This window comes from Typopeltis vanoorti, chromosome 3 (genome assembly GCF_054136105.1).
Source record: "Typopeltis vanoorti isolate ZY-2024b chromosome 3, IOZ_Tvanoo_1.0, whole genome shotgun sequence".
NCBI lineage: Eukaryota > Metazoa > Arthropoda > Arachnida > Uropygi > Thelyphonidae > Typopeltis > Typopeltis vanoorti.
Genome location: NC_143551.1, coordinates 91,711,751 through 91,726,250, shown reverse-complemented (window position 1 = coordinate 91,726,250; position 14,500 = coordinate 91,711,751).

Sequence of the window (14,500 nt, the reverse complement as noted above, 5' to 3'; positions counted from 1 at the left end):
TTTTTCCACACTAATGTACTACTGATGCAGTTTATAGAAGACATCACAATGGTTCCTACTAGTATAATTGCAAGCCTGGGCATAGTAAATCTTTTTCATTAACATTCCAAGAACAGAAACCATACAACTACTAGAAGATATCTTCCCACCAACTCAGTGAAACTCTAAACACTGCATGAATACTACATTTTTCAAATTTCAAGATTATTTTGAACAGAAGGAGTAGCAAAGAGCTCTCTCTTTCCATTTTTAGCTGACCTATTCATGGAATACTATGAAAAAAGAAAGACAGAAAGAAAGCCCTCTAGTATCAAGGAACCCAAACCAAAATTTGGCCAAAGATATGTTGATATTTTTATTATCTCCGCTACTATTACTCGAATAGAAAGTCTCGTCACCTACCTCAACAACATTCACCCTCGAATCAGTTTCACTGGTGAATTAGAAACAAACAAGTCTTTACAGTTTTTGGATATACTAGTTGAGGTATCTGAACAAAATGCGCTCGACGTCTCGGTAGGAAGCCAACAAACAACATTACCTACATGCTACATCCCACTACCCAGTGCAAAAAATAGGCATAATCTGTTCCTTACGCTATAGAGCCTGCATAATTCACCCCCCCCCCCTAACATAGATAAAAGGAACTAAGAGCTACAATACCTTAGTTCAATCCTATCAAAAAATGGCCAGAACAGTAATAAAAAAAATTCTCTTTCACAAAGCAATGAGATGAACATGAAAACCAAGACCTTGGAAGAGCGGTGATTCTCCCATACAGTCGGTCACAAATAAAATAGCAAGGTCGCTAACAAAACTTAATGGTCACCTTCTACCCAATCAAGATGTCTAATCACCTGAAACCTCCACACCCACCACTTAAAAAAACCAAGTGCCTACAAGATCAACTGTAGTTGTGTACACTACATAAGATGGACAAGCAGATGTGGAGAGGCATGCCTATAGGAACATTTCAAAGACGTTTAGAATGAAAAAAAAAAAAAACGCAAATCAGGGCTGGCGACACGTAAAAAAAGAAAACGTTAAGCATCATGGTAACAAACAAAAATGCTCCACATAGATTATAGTTTTTCTCAAGAGTATTCAAAGAATCAGCTGAAATGATGAAGCGTCATCTACAGCGGAACAAAAGAGTTTACATCGATTTTGGTCTCACTAATTCATCACAAAACACTTATCTGCCAGTAGTGTACAGCAGCCAGTGTAATAGCGAATGCACGCTTTTCATTGTTTAACCATGCTCAAAGAGTTAACTGTTATTACCTGTTTTCTAGTTTTTTTTTAGGTTAATTATCCTGATGAAATGAAACAAGAATTTTCTCGAAACTAGGCGAGAAAATAGTTTTTTTTTTTGTTGTTGTGTGTCTAGAAAAATATCGGAAAATATTCCTAGCATCTCCTATCTCAGCAAGAAGCCTATACAGTGATAAAGGTTAAATACTCGAAGAGAACCTCCTCTGGAGACGTCGATCATTTGCAAGCCATACCTGTAAAATGTCTCTAATAAGCAAAGTTGTAGTCGCACCAAGCATAAAATAAAAAATAATAAAACCATTCAAACCTCTGATCTACTGATTGGATGGTAGCGCTATCAGCTCAGCCAACCAGGCCAGCAGTTAATACTGCAGAATAACCTTATGACTTTTATCATCTGTGATTGCTTTTCAAATACTTTTTTGCAGTTCTAATTTTCCATTGAAAATTAGAATTTTCAATATTTCGAATATTCTCTTATATTTCTTTGATACCAGTCTTCCCATAACAATTTTAACAGTATTAACACATGACTACATAAGAGCAAAATTGCCGCACAAGTTAATATCATTAAAACTGCGATTAATTGGTTTACATATGCATATAAAAGAGCAGCTCTTATGGTAATACTGCTGTGTTTCATCCTTGACCACTAGAATAAAGACCATTATTGGTCTTGCTCTATCCCCTGACGAGGAACGATGTTTCTGCTTTTTTCAGCCGGTAGTCCACCAAAGGCAAAAACTTGACACAGAACTCGCTGTTTTACACAATATATACCAGCTGGGATTTAGGAGCATGTTGTATATATATACACACACACACACACACTGCTTGGAAGGAAGTCAATGGACACCCCATGGGCAAGGTGTCCATCGTGCCATGTAACGAGTCACGTTTGTATCAGATCAGATATCAATTGAAGGAATATGATGCTTCCAAGTTAGTGCAACTGTGTCTGGGTGGAATGATTGCAAGGGAGCTGATGGAGTTTGAAAGAAGTGTTGCAATGTTGCAGCCTATCTGTTTGGCAAATTGTTGACAATTTAGGCCATTCCAGGTCTACAGTCAGTGAAATCATACTGAGATGGAAGTGTGTGGGGGGGGGGGGTCAACTGCAAGTTCTACCCACAGTGGATGGTCCATTACCATAGGGTATGGACTGTTATGACCGTAGGGTGTTACGAAGGATAATATAATATACGAGCTGGGATACGACGAATGAGGGTACAAACCGTCATTAGTCGGCCTGCACGTGAATGAGGAGGTCCAGGCATTGACTGGAATATGAATATGCACAAAAACATTCAGAACCGACGCTTCCATGGTAGGACTGCAGTATGAAAGTCCGAACCAGCATGTAGCATCGTTTTTCAGTTGTGTAAAGGGCATGTACAGGAGGACATGGAAGCTTGGAAAGCTGTGTGTGTGTGAATCGCTGTACATTCTCTCACACGCAGGTGGATGGATGTGGTGGATTCCCGGTGAATGCCTTTCACCAGAGTGCATAATCTCAATTATGAAATTCGGGAATAGCGGTATGATGGTATGGTCCTATTTTTTCGTGGTTTGGCCACGGACCTCTGTGGTGCCATGATCATGAACTCCGAGAGGTTTCTAAACATTCTGGACAATGCAATTCCTTTGTGGCGTTTCTACGGAACACTGACCATTGTCTCAGCAAGAGTGCACCATGTCGAAAAGCTCCAACTGCGTGGTTTATGGACATGAACCTCACCATGCCTCATTGTCTTCCACAGCGTTCTGATCTCAACCCTTTGAACATTTGTGGGATGAACTGGAGCATCAGATGAGGTCAAGGGTTATTCACCCCACAACAGTCCAGGACTTCATTACATGCCTACAGAAGAATGGTACAAAATTCCCATTTATCCCTATCGTACGATCGTAGAAAGTATTCCCCGTAGGATTGCTGCAGTCATGGTAGTGAAAGGAAATCCCACATCTTATTAAGATGAGTGCAATGGCTGTTTGTTCCTCACAATACGGTGCCCGTTAACTTCTCTCCAAGCAGTGTGTGTGTACATATGCACACATTCTACCATTAAATAATCCATTTAATGGTAGAATGGCTTATTTCACTCTCTAATCTCTAACTTAACAAAGTACACTGCAACTGAGTTTTGGAGAGGAATTATGCAAATGAATGTCTCTTCTGATTTTCATCTATGCATCTCATGTAACTGAAGAGTTTCTCCTCATTTGAAATATCTATAAAAGTATATCGAATAAGACTCACTACTGGTTTTTAATTTCCTGAACTACTTTTCTTTAAGACATCAGCAGTAACAGACGCAAATTATTATTTTGATGCTGTTATACTACTTAGCTTAAGAAGTTTTTGAAATTAAATAGTTTATTGAATTTAGTTTTATAATAGGCTATATTAAAACGGCCCTTTTCAGATGTTTAAATATTTTTGAATCTATCTTTCTTCGGAAAGTATCTCTAGATACTGGGGTAACACACTTCTAGATATCTAGAGATGTGTTACCCCAGATAATTTCTCGTAAACTCTTATGTTATAGCATTTTTTGTGAAAATTAAACATCTCATAGAGCCTAAATGACTTCGCTTTTGAAGGACCTCGAAAATCTTGTAGTAATCTTGAGATTCTGTCAGCATTCCCAGGATGTTTTTTTATACATTACAGAATGCAATTTGGTAGCACACTACCATTCAAATTCCTTGAGATATTTGTTGTGGAAAGCATATTAACTGTTTAGTTGATGACACAACAGAACTATGATCTCTAGTGTTTTTAATACTTTCCCGGTCCCTTATCTTTGGCTTAATTTTTTTTACAAAACTTAAGAGTGTAGTTTACATTTCCTTTCATTTGTTGTCCATAATGAAGTTGAATTTATATAAATTATCTATAGAAATAATTCAATAAGAAAGACAAATAACGATGTTTACAAAAACAACCGAAAATGGTCAACACTAGCAAAAAAATAGCTTAATCCATTTTCGACTATGTTTTGCAACACAATTGTTTTTTAAATAACCTTACTGAAGAAGCCTTTTCATCATGTAATAATGTTCAAGTATATCATTATTCGAAGCTAATTCACATTGTGAAAATAAGCGTACACCAATACTGCATTGCAATACCTACCCAAGCATTAAAGAGAAAGAGAGAGAATATTTTATTTCGTATTACATTTGGTAGTGAAACAAATGAAAATCGGTCTTCTTAAATTATACAGACTGTTTGTCAAGAGTTAGTTTGCACAAACATATGATGCCTTGCTGCTGTTTTCTGAAATATAAAATAATTCCACCCTATGACAGCAGGCTGCACTATTTATCCCTTACCTTGCATCCACAGATTAATTTTGAAATATTTTCAAGCAACGCTTTATTTTTATATAACTTAAAAAAATTCGGATACCGTTAAACAAACAAAAATTATATGTTTAGTTTTAAGAATGGTGATGACTTCCCTGTCTTCCCATTTTTTAGTTGTTGCCCATATGTCACTTCCATTGGTAAAAACAGGAATAATGTATATATTAAAGCGCTTTCTTTTTTAGGCATATAGGTAAATCTTCTAACAGACAATCAGGAGTATTATATATACCAATAAATATTTGAAGTAGAAAGAGTCATCAAAAGCATGAAATGTGGAAAAGCAGCTGAAGTGGACGATACGCGACCAATGATACTCAAATATGGAGGTGTAAAAGTTTTACAGTATGGATGTATTGCATAATTCAGAAGGCCAAATTTTGGATGATTACAGTCATAGTACCCATTTATAAAAAAGGGGAATCAAAGAATTAGACTACGTTTTATGCAAGCACAGTTGAGAAGTGGTTAAGAAAAATTGTGGAAGGAAAACTTGAAAAACAAACTAGGTTCAGAATAAATAAAGGTTGTCAAAATCAAAGTTTCAATTTATGAAAATAGGCGAGAAATCGTTTTATAGATTTAAAAAAAATGATATGACAAGGTGATAAGAGAAAAGCTATTTCAAAATGCTACAGTTATATGGTGTAAAGGGAATGTTATATCAAGCAATGCATAGTTCATTTGGCATTTAGAATTTAAAGAGATACAGGAAGATGATTTGATGTAAAATCGGGTCTAGGGTCAGGGTGCACACTATCTCACTGTTCATCTTATATGGATCACATTATGAAGGAATAATGTGAACCTGATATCAAAATTGGAGATGTTAATATCAGCTCTTTATGAAGATGATATTGGACTCTTAAAAAATATTCAGTATATGTTAGCAGGATTCCTTAACTAAATTGAATCAACTCCTGCAAGAAATTTCACGTACAAATCCTCAAAGTGTCAAATATTATGAAAAGTCGGGAATATTGCTGCATCTCTGAATGGAGAACCTCTTCAACAGTTAAAACATTTCAATTACTTGACAAATTAGAATATAGAAATAGAGAAGAGAATAAAAAGCTGGTATGATAGGAAGTCAAGTGAATAAATTTACATGGAATAAGAGAGAAATCAGTGAAAACGCTCATGTAGCTGTATACAAGACATTGCTCAATCTAATTTTTATTTAAGGATCTAACAGCTAGTTTAGAAATATTTCTTGCCATATGTATGATGTTAATAATGACTGGTACTTCTCCTGGACAGAGATTCATTGTTGTTTTGACTTTGTCTTCAAAATTTTAAAAATATTTCTGTTAGTATGTGATGGTTTTCCTACACTTCATTTAGGTTTACAAAAAGAGCTCAGTTCGTTTTTAGGCCAGATTGCAAGTCTGGCTAGCCTAGTTTGATGATTTAATAGGTGAATATGATTCGCTTTCATAAGACCATACCCTGCTTATTGGTAGTCTGAAGTGGCTTGAAAAAAAAGTTTCATATATTGTATCCATATCTAGAGCAGTTCCTGAATTATCTTCATGTTTAACTCACTCTGTCTAAAATGTGAAGAATCATTACAAGGGACTTTTTCAACTTTGAAGCAGAGGTTTTCCTACTCAGAAACTTGGGATTATCATCCTTAAAACTGGAAAACTGGCCTGATCACTTGCAATTACCAGACATGCATGGATTTAATTGCTTTTACCATAATTCCAAACAACACACCTCTAGCCACCGTGTTTAGATTCATATTGTCTGTATCTTTTTATATTAAAAAAAAATTAGGAATGAATCTGAAGATTGTGGCCATTTGCTAAGAATTTATTACACATATGGTTAAGTTTTGGCTAGTATATCGTGTTTTCTCCTTCCTAAAATACCAATTTGAAGACTTTGAGGAAAAATCGTGTATCAAGTATTTTGTTAAAACTGGACATAACTACATTTACTATGTAAGTGATAATGCATGTAGTGGGGTTATCTTTGGGATATTAAGTTTATTAGTGTTTACAAAAAAATTATTCATAATTTTTATGAATAACGAAACTATTCGTTTCTTTATTCTGTTTACATTTTTAATAATTAAGAATTCTCAACTTCTTTCTTATCAATTGGACTGAGGATCAGTGCAATAAGTGAAACAAGAGAGACAGCTACTTCATGTGCTGTTCATAAAAGTGGGTTAGTTTTCCTGAAGATTGATTTTACTATATGTTTCTGTCCAGAGAAATGAGCTAATTGACAACACTTTATTCTCACTGTCTCGCAATAAAATTTCTCCTTCGGGTTCATGTGGCACTTTTTTTTTTATGTTGTGTTCATATACCAGAGGTTGGCTTATAAACTTATAGTACGTTAGTACCGTATATGGGTAGTGGGTTAAGAAGGAAAAACTGTTTACATTTGAAAAGCCTGTATGTTGTATTCCTTGGGAAATACATCAGGGGGCGGAAGACTGTTCCACAGTACATCAGTAGTAGGGATGAAGGAGGAGGAAAAGAAACTTGTTCTGTGGGTTTCAAGGTGTACTGTGAAAGGATGTTGGGCGGCGGCTGTATGTGTTCCAAAGGGCTTAGTACAGAGTGGGGAATTATTGATGCTGTCTCAGATGAACATTTCCCATGGAAATATTTATAGAATATACAGATTGCAGACTGAACGTCTATGTGAAAGTGGGGGAAGTAAGTTGGTAAGAGATGGATAATTTATCAGTCTAATTGCTCTCCTCTGTATTGAGTCAAGCATTTTGAGGGAGCTTTTAGGAGCCCCAAGTCCAAATGTGAGAGCAGTATTCGATAGCTGGGCGGATTTGTGATTTGTATAAGGTTAACAGCTGTTTAGAGGTGAAGTAGCATCTTGAGCGAAAAATAAAACCTAGTTTTTTGGAAGCTGAGGATGCAATGGTTGTGATGTGTTTATGACAGGAGAGGCCTGATGTCAAGGTAATTCTGAGAAGAGAAATTTCATCTTGTCTGGGAATTTGAGTGTTATCAAAGATAATACTGAGGAAAAATAGTTCTTTTTCTGTGGGAAATAAGAGGGAACTGGGTTTTACTAGCGTTGAAGTTGACGAGGTTATCTGAGACCCATTGGAGGATAGCTTGGAGGTCCGAATTAAGGGAAGTTGTGGTTGGTGTTCTGTGGGTTGAAGTTAGTTGTGTAGGGTAAGGTTTATCGAATGAAAGGGAGTGCAATCATCTGCAAAACTGTGTATTGGGTTGGAGTTCAACTGAAGTAGGTCATTGATACACAAAAGAAAAATGATCGGTGAGAGAACTGAACCTTGTGGGGCCCCAGCATTAGTTGAATGGTGGGAGGATAGGGAGCCATCTACCATCACACATAGTGTGTGTCCAGATAGAAAGCTGGCAATCCATCTGCAGAAGTCCTGAGACAGTCCAAATGATGGAAGTTTGCTTAGTAAGCCTTTGTGCCAGACCAGGTCAAAGGCTTTAAAGAGATATCAAGTGCGACTACTTGGGATTCGCTGAATTTTTCCATGACATATGTCCAGAGATGGGTAATATATGAGAGCAGGTCGCCTGTTGACTGGCATCGACGGAATATGTACTGGTGGTCGCTTAAGAGCTTGGTACCTTCAAGGTAATGTAGGAGTTGAGAATTGATGGTTTTCCTCCATCACATTAGACAGAATTGAGGTGAGTGAGATAGGGCGGTATTAGATGGCAGCGATTTGTCACCCTTTTTAGGAATGGGTTGAATATAAGCCAGTTTCCAAGCTTTGGGATATATATACCAGTGGAGTAAAAGAGTATGTACAGACGGCTTAGGATAGGAGTAAGTTCTACTGCACAGCCTTCAGGATAATTGGGGGAATGCCATTAGGACTAGGAGATTTTTCTGTGTCTAATTTTGACAACAGGTTTATGATCTCTTTCTGCAAAAGAATACGGGGCGGGCATTGTATGTTGGGCAGTTGGAATGACTGGGAGCATTTGCCATTGTGTTATGCATGCATTGGAGGCAAAGTGTGAAGCCAGGAGATTGGCGTTTTCTGTGGGTGATGTTGCAATTGAGCCATCTGGGCATGATAGGGGTGGAATAGCATTGGGCAAAAATTGCGATCAATTGCTTTTGGGAAGAGACCAAAAGGTATGCCACTAGGACAGGCTGCAAGCTTTTTACTTTTTTGCCCATTCATATTCTTTGGAAGCATTGATAATTTTTTTTGCATCTGTTTCGGGCTTCAGTATAGGCACTGAAGGAGGATGGAGTTCTTAATTTGTGCCAGTTGTGGTATGCCTGATTTTTTTGCCATTTTTTTTTTTACCACTTGTTTTTCGAAATGAGCTATAACTCACTAGTAGAGGCTGCAATTACAAAGTAGATACTTGATTGAAATTATTGGTATTTTTTGGTATAATCTGTATTTTTAAAGTATGCTGATTACTTAACTTTTACAACATATCTGCTTGTATACAGAGGGCAACTGATTTCAACTTTGCCTTTGCATCCTTGAATACCACATGTTTGGGTGGGAATCACTTTCCAAACTGGTTTTGATCTTCATGAAATCCTCAGCGAAAGATACTAAGAACTATCTCAATGGCAGATGTCATATTTTTCATTAGCAAAATTAGCAAAACAATCATGTATCCTCTTATTATTTTCTAGGTTTGAGATTTTGTAACAAAAGTTTTGGTTGGGTTGGAAATTATTTTTTTTTATTTCCGTATGAAGACTATGCCATGCGAGTGTGTTTTCTATAGATACCTAATAAATATCCAACCTGTTTTTTCAAGTTGGGTACCCCCCCCCCCACCAAAATGTCTGGCAAGAAAAATTCTGTCACTTCATTATGAGATCAACTCATCTGAGTTGTGTTTGGCTCCATTTCGTCTGCAATATCCCAATAGATAAGCATTACGATAATAATTGTCTGTCATGTGGTACCATCAAGCCAATAAGAATACAATTTGGTCGGCTAAATCCCAAATTGCCAGCCCATCCTCGTTCGCTCAGTATCCAGGTAGATACCTAACATGTAGTATATTCATAATTTTTCATGTAGTACTATCATATCCTGTACACCCCTTGAGAGTATATATATCAGGAATTTAATGATGATGATGATAATAATTCTCGCGAGAATTATTATGCGTTATTTTTCTAGAACTCGAGTTTTTAATGAACTCACTAAATAGACCATATAATACTTACGAAGTACGTGTACAGAAATAATAATGGACGTGATCAGGGGTCGTGATCAGCTAAAAGATGCACTTGAATTCAAGAATCTCGTTTAATTTTCCTCAAATCAACAAAGAAACTGTACTGAAACGTAAAGGATAGCTGAAAGCCATTATGTAGAGTTTAAAATATCAATATGCGAGATGGTATTGGTTCCAGCACTAGGTTAATATGCGGAGCCAACACCAACATACTTTCTACCCCGAACTTGCAAGTCCTAGCTAGAATTTTCTAACCTCAAACTTGGCCGTTAGACCTGAACATGGTATCGCAAGTTGGTGCTCCATAGGGGGCCTATTTTTTACTGTTCTAGAGCCCCAAAATAATCAGTACTTCCAGCAACTACAAAATATAACGCGTCGATTATCGTGGACCTGTTAATACCGCTATGTGGGAAGCGATTCAATTCCTTACAGGTAATAGTAGGATAATCCCGTTTTCGTTTTTGCTGGGACAGTGTATTTGTCATGCCCAGGTCATTCCCCTATTCGTTTTGTTGTATTATCTTTACACAACATCGACTACTGTTAATTTTGGAAGACTCAGCTACTCTGGTATGACATGTAAGAGCAAATATCTGATATGATATTTTGCAATCAATTTCTCTCAAGTTCCGTGCACTCCTTACCACGATCCGAAACACATGGACAGCTACGAGATCTACTGTTTCATTCATGTTTGCTTCAGCTTTCGGAGCGAGTTTGACGATTTTTCAAAGTCCATCAGACATCGCGAATGAAAAACACTCCTGAGTATATGGAAAAAAAATCTAGAAAGATACTCATAAACATGAACGACATTCAGCAGCGGAAGCAGAAGTTCTATTTCAAATATGTAAAACAAATAAAAAACAGCGCTGGCATTGCGAGATACCGATGATGATGCTCAGTGAAATAGCAGACGATGGTCTAATAACAAATCCATTTCTTTTTCTTTCGTCACAGATCAAGATAAGATAAGGAACCTTGACGTGATTGTTTTTTGAGATGATGACGTCATTGTGTGTATGACGTCATGAGTTTGGAATTTCCCTGTGGGCATATGTGTCAGTGACGTCAGTTCTTGTGTTTATGGAATTATGGGATTATGGGGGATGGTAGAGATAAGGATTCGTATCGTGATTGGTGATGCACTTCTGACCAGATCAAGATCAAGATAAGATATGGAATCGTGACGTGGGTGTGTGTTGTTATGAGATCTAGATAAGTGATGTAATTTGTTAGTTGTAAATAAGTGACGTTATTGTTTTGAATGGAAAAGGAAGATATTAGTGGATAAAGATTCGTGTCGTGATTGGTGGGATACTATGAACAAAATAGGGGTAGGGTGAATGGGGACGCGACGTCAGTGTCTTGGATGTGTATTGTTATGAGTTGTAGATAAGAAAATGGTTTGCGCATGGCATTATGGGTGATGGATAGTGATAAGATAGAGTTGGAATTTCGCTGGGGGCACCCTTTCTGTCAGGGACATCATGTGGTGTATTTGAGGAACATATGTCTATGTGAAATCCCATGGTCTTTTGGTTTGCCTATGGAATTGAGGGCAATGTTTTTGAGATGAGATATCTTTGAATTTTCCCAGGGTGACATACATCAATCATTATCATCAAGTTTTGTCATTGGATGTCTATAGATGGCAGTACTAATTTTGCAATACAGTTTGGGGTATTTCTTTCCTGTTAAAGTTGGGAATTCTTAGAGTAGAGTCGTGATGGCGGCAGTGATTAGGATTTTCTGAATAATTTAATTATATGCTGGTGTCACTCAAACACACTTGTTTTTCCATAGCTCATACATATTTTATTCTATATTCATATTCTAAAGACTATAGGTATTCTTTCTAGAAATTCTAATGATAATTTAAATTACTTACAGTCTTTCCAGAATGGCTCTTCAAAATACGAATATCCCAACACTTTTTCTACACTAGTTCTCTCACTCATATGTCCGAAATTGTTGGTATGGGAAAAAAAATAGCATTAGGTGGTGGAAGTGAAAGGGTAGTCAAGAGGGTGACAGGGGTCTTCCCTGCAATGCTCCCCCCTTCTCCTCTAGAAGATGTCTGCTCAGGCTAGTGGAGATGAGCGAGCTCATCATTTGCGGATATCTTTTAGTGATATCTTTTGGAGGAAAAAAAACGCGTTTTTTTTCCTCCAAAGTTATCAGTATCAGTTGGAGGTGACATCACTAAAAGATATCCGCAAATGATGAGCTCGCTCATCTCCACTAGCCTGAGCAGACATCTTCTGGAAGAGAGGGGGGGTTAGGGGATGGGGGGGAGTATTGCAGGGAAGACTCTGTCACCCTCTTGACTACCTTTTCACTTCCACCACCTAATGCTATTTTATTTTTTCCCATCCCAACAATTTCGGACATATGAGTGAGAACTAGTCACATGGTCTAACATCAAAAATGCTGTTTGAGGATAAAGTACCCAACATAATAAGGACAAATAATATAGAATACCTTTCAAGTCACAGATATAAGGTTTGCCCAATGATGTCACAAAGTAAGATAATCTCACATCAACATCATATCCAACAGCATGTAGAAACATGTCCATGAATCGTCTGTGCAAAAGTTTCATTTTAGAAGGAACGGTCAGGGTTAAGGTTCAGGTAAACAATACTATAAGAAAAAACAAACGAGTCAAGTGTCTTTGCAGTTAAGGCAATTCGTTCATCCAGTGCAGTTATCGTATTTTGTTGTGGTGTTTTGTGTCCAGTAAAGTAAAGTAAAATAGTGGGTGAGCCACAAAAGTCATTGAAATTTTCTTTCTTCATAAAAATAGGACGAGACAAAACTCTTCACATAGCTCTAAAAGGATGGAAACCGATTATTATTTTAGAAGACATGTACTTTGTGATGAATTTATCCAGGACCACTTGAGAAAAGTTCTGCTGGAAGTGGTCTGATATCCTCGGCTACTAGTTGACTATGAAATGGACCTCGGTGAGTGTTATATTCTGAAATGCCAAGATGGGGAACTAATACTTGATGATACAGGAGCTGATGGAAGTAAAGTTTTTTTCTATTAGTTGTGAAGAAGCTGAGAGATATTCACCAAAAATGTACGAAATTGATAATCATTTACTACTTTTAGAAATTGAATTACCAGCTATTCGTATCATGGGGAAAATTATCGCTAATCATTTAAATTCATCAATGGTAAAATTAGACTTTCAAGATTTTATTCAGTTCGATAAAGATTCTTTATTTTGGGACATTTACGAACATTTTACGAAAACTGTTTTTATATTTGGTGACAAAAGAATACACAGAATGTTTAGGGAGGCATGGTCATTTCCAGACTGACACAATATCAAATGTATGGAAGTGTGGTTACCATGGTATCTGATTTGAAATCTCTTTTGCGTGACCAGCTATTTGGATGTAATGTAACCAAGAAACAGTGAGTAACGAAAATTTTATTCATTGAACTCTTTGGAAAATGTTGAGTGTAAATTAAATATTGTGAAATATTTTTAGGTAATTACATGTTTTTCTAATTTTTCTGTGAAAATACTTGTAAATAGTATTTCAACAAAATAAAATATGCATTTGTAAACTTAAATGAACAAAGATGTGCTTTTGTTGTGTTTTTCCACAGTGAATTTTTTACTGTTATTCTGATTAGAAATTGATATTTAAATCCACAACTTTAAACCTTAATGCAATCCTGTTTAATTATTTTTAAAAAATCACTACTGTGAAATTAATGCCAGGAACAGGGGAAAAAGTGTTGAAAACTGATATCCATTTAATTGATTATTTTAGAAATTAGAAAGTGTCTAATGCTACCTATTGACATTCGCTAAGTTATCTGAAAACAATTCGTTCACATAATTGAAAATCCGACCTGTTAGAATTTGGTGGTTTTACAGAGAGACAGCAGATAAGTTAACCCAAAAATGTGACTTAAACTCTTAAAGTTTGATATAGAAAAAATGTTTGTACTCTTCAGATAACACATATCCAAATTTTACGTTTCCCCACACAAAGTAAGATAAAAACACACCAGCAGCATGTAAAAACATGTTGAGTCATCTGCACGAAAGGCTCATTTCTGATGTAATGGTCAGGTCAGGGTAGGACATAGTAAGGGTAAACAGTACTATAAGAATAAACCATAGAGTCCAGTGACTTTGGACGTAGGGTAATCGTTCATCCACTGCAGTTGCTGTATTGTGTTGTAGTGTTTTGTGCTCGGTAATATAAAAATAATGGGTTAGCCACAAAATTCTTTGAAAGTTTCTTTGTGAAAAGTTCTAATTGTTTAGAATTTTGTAAGAGAAAGTTAATATAAAATATAAGATCAGAGCTAATAATCAGTGAAATAATAATTATAATAAATAACTATTTATTTGTGGTGCCATATGAAGTAATCTAAGAAGAATGAAGAAAAACGAATATGAAAAATCGTTAGTGGGGGAAAAATACGAATTTTCAGTTATCATCATCATCATCATCATGGATATCAAGGATTTAGGCCAAGCATGGCCTGTTTCGGCCTTAGAAGTCATCATTGAATCATTTGAGGACATTATAATTGATGTCTAATTTCTTTTGAATAAGACTTCAAATTTATTTCCTAAAGAAATTTGTATTTCTGATGGAATTATTGTAAGATATGCATTCACAAAATC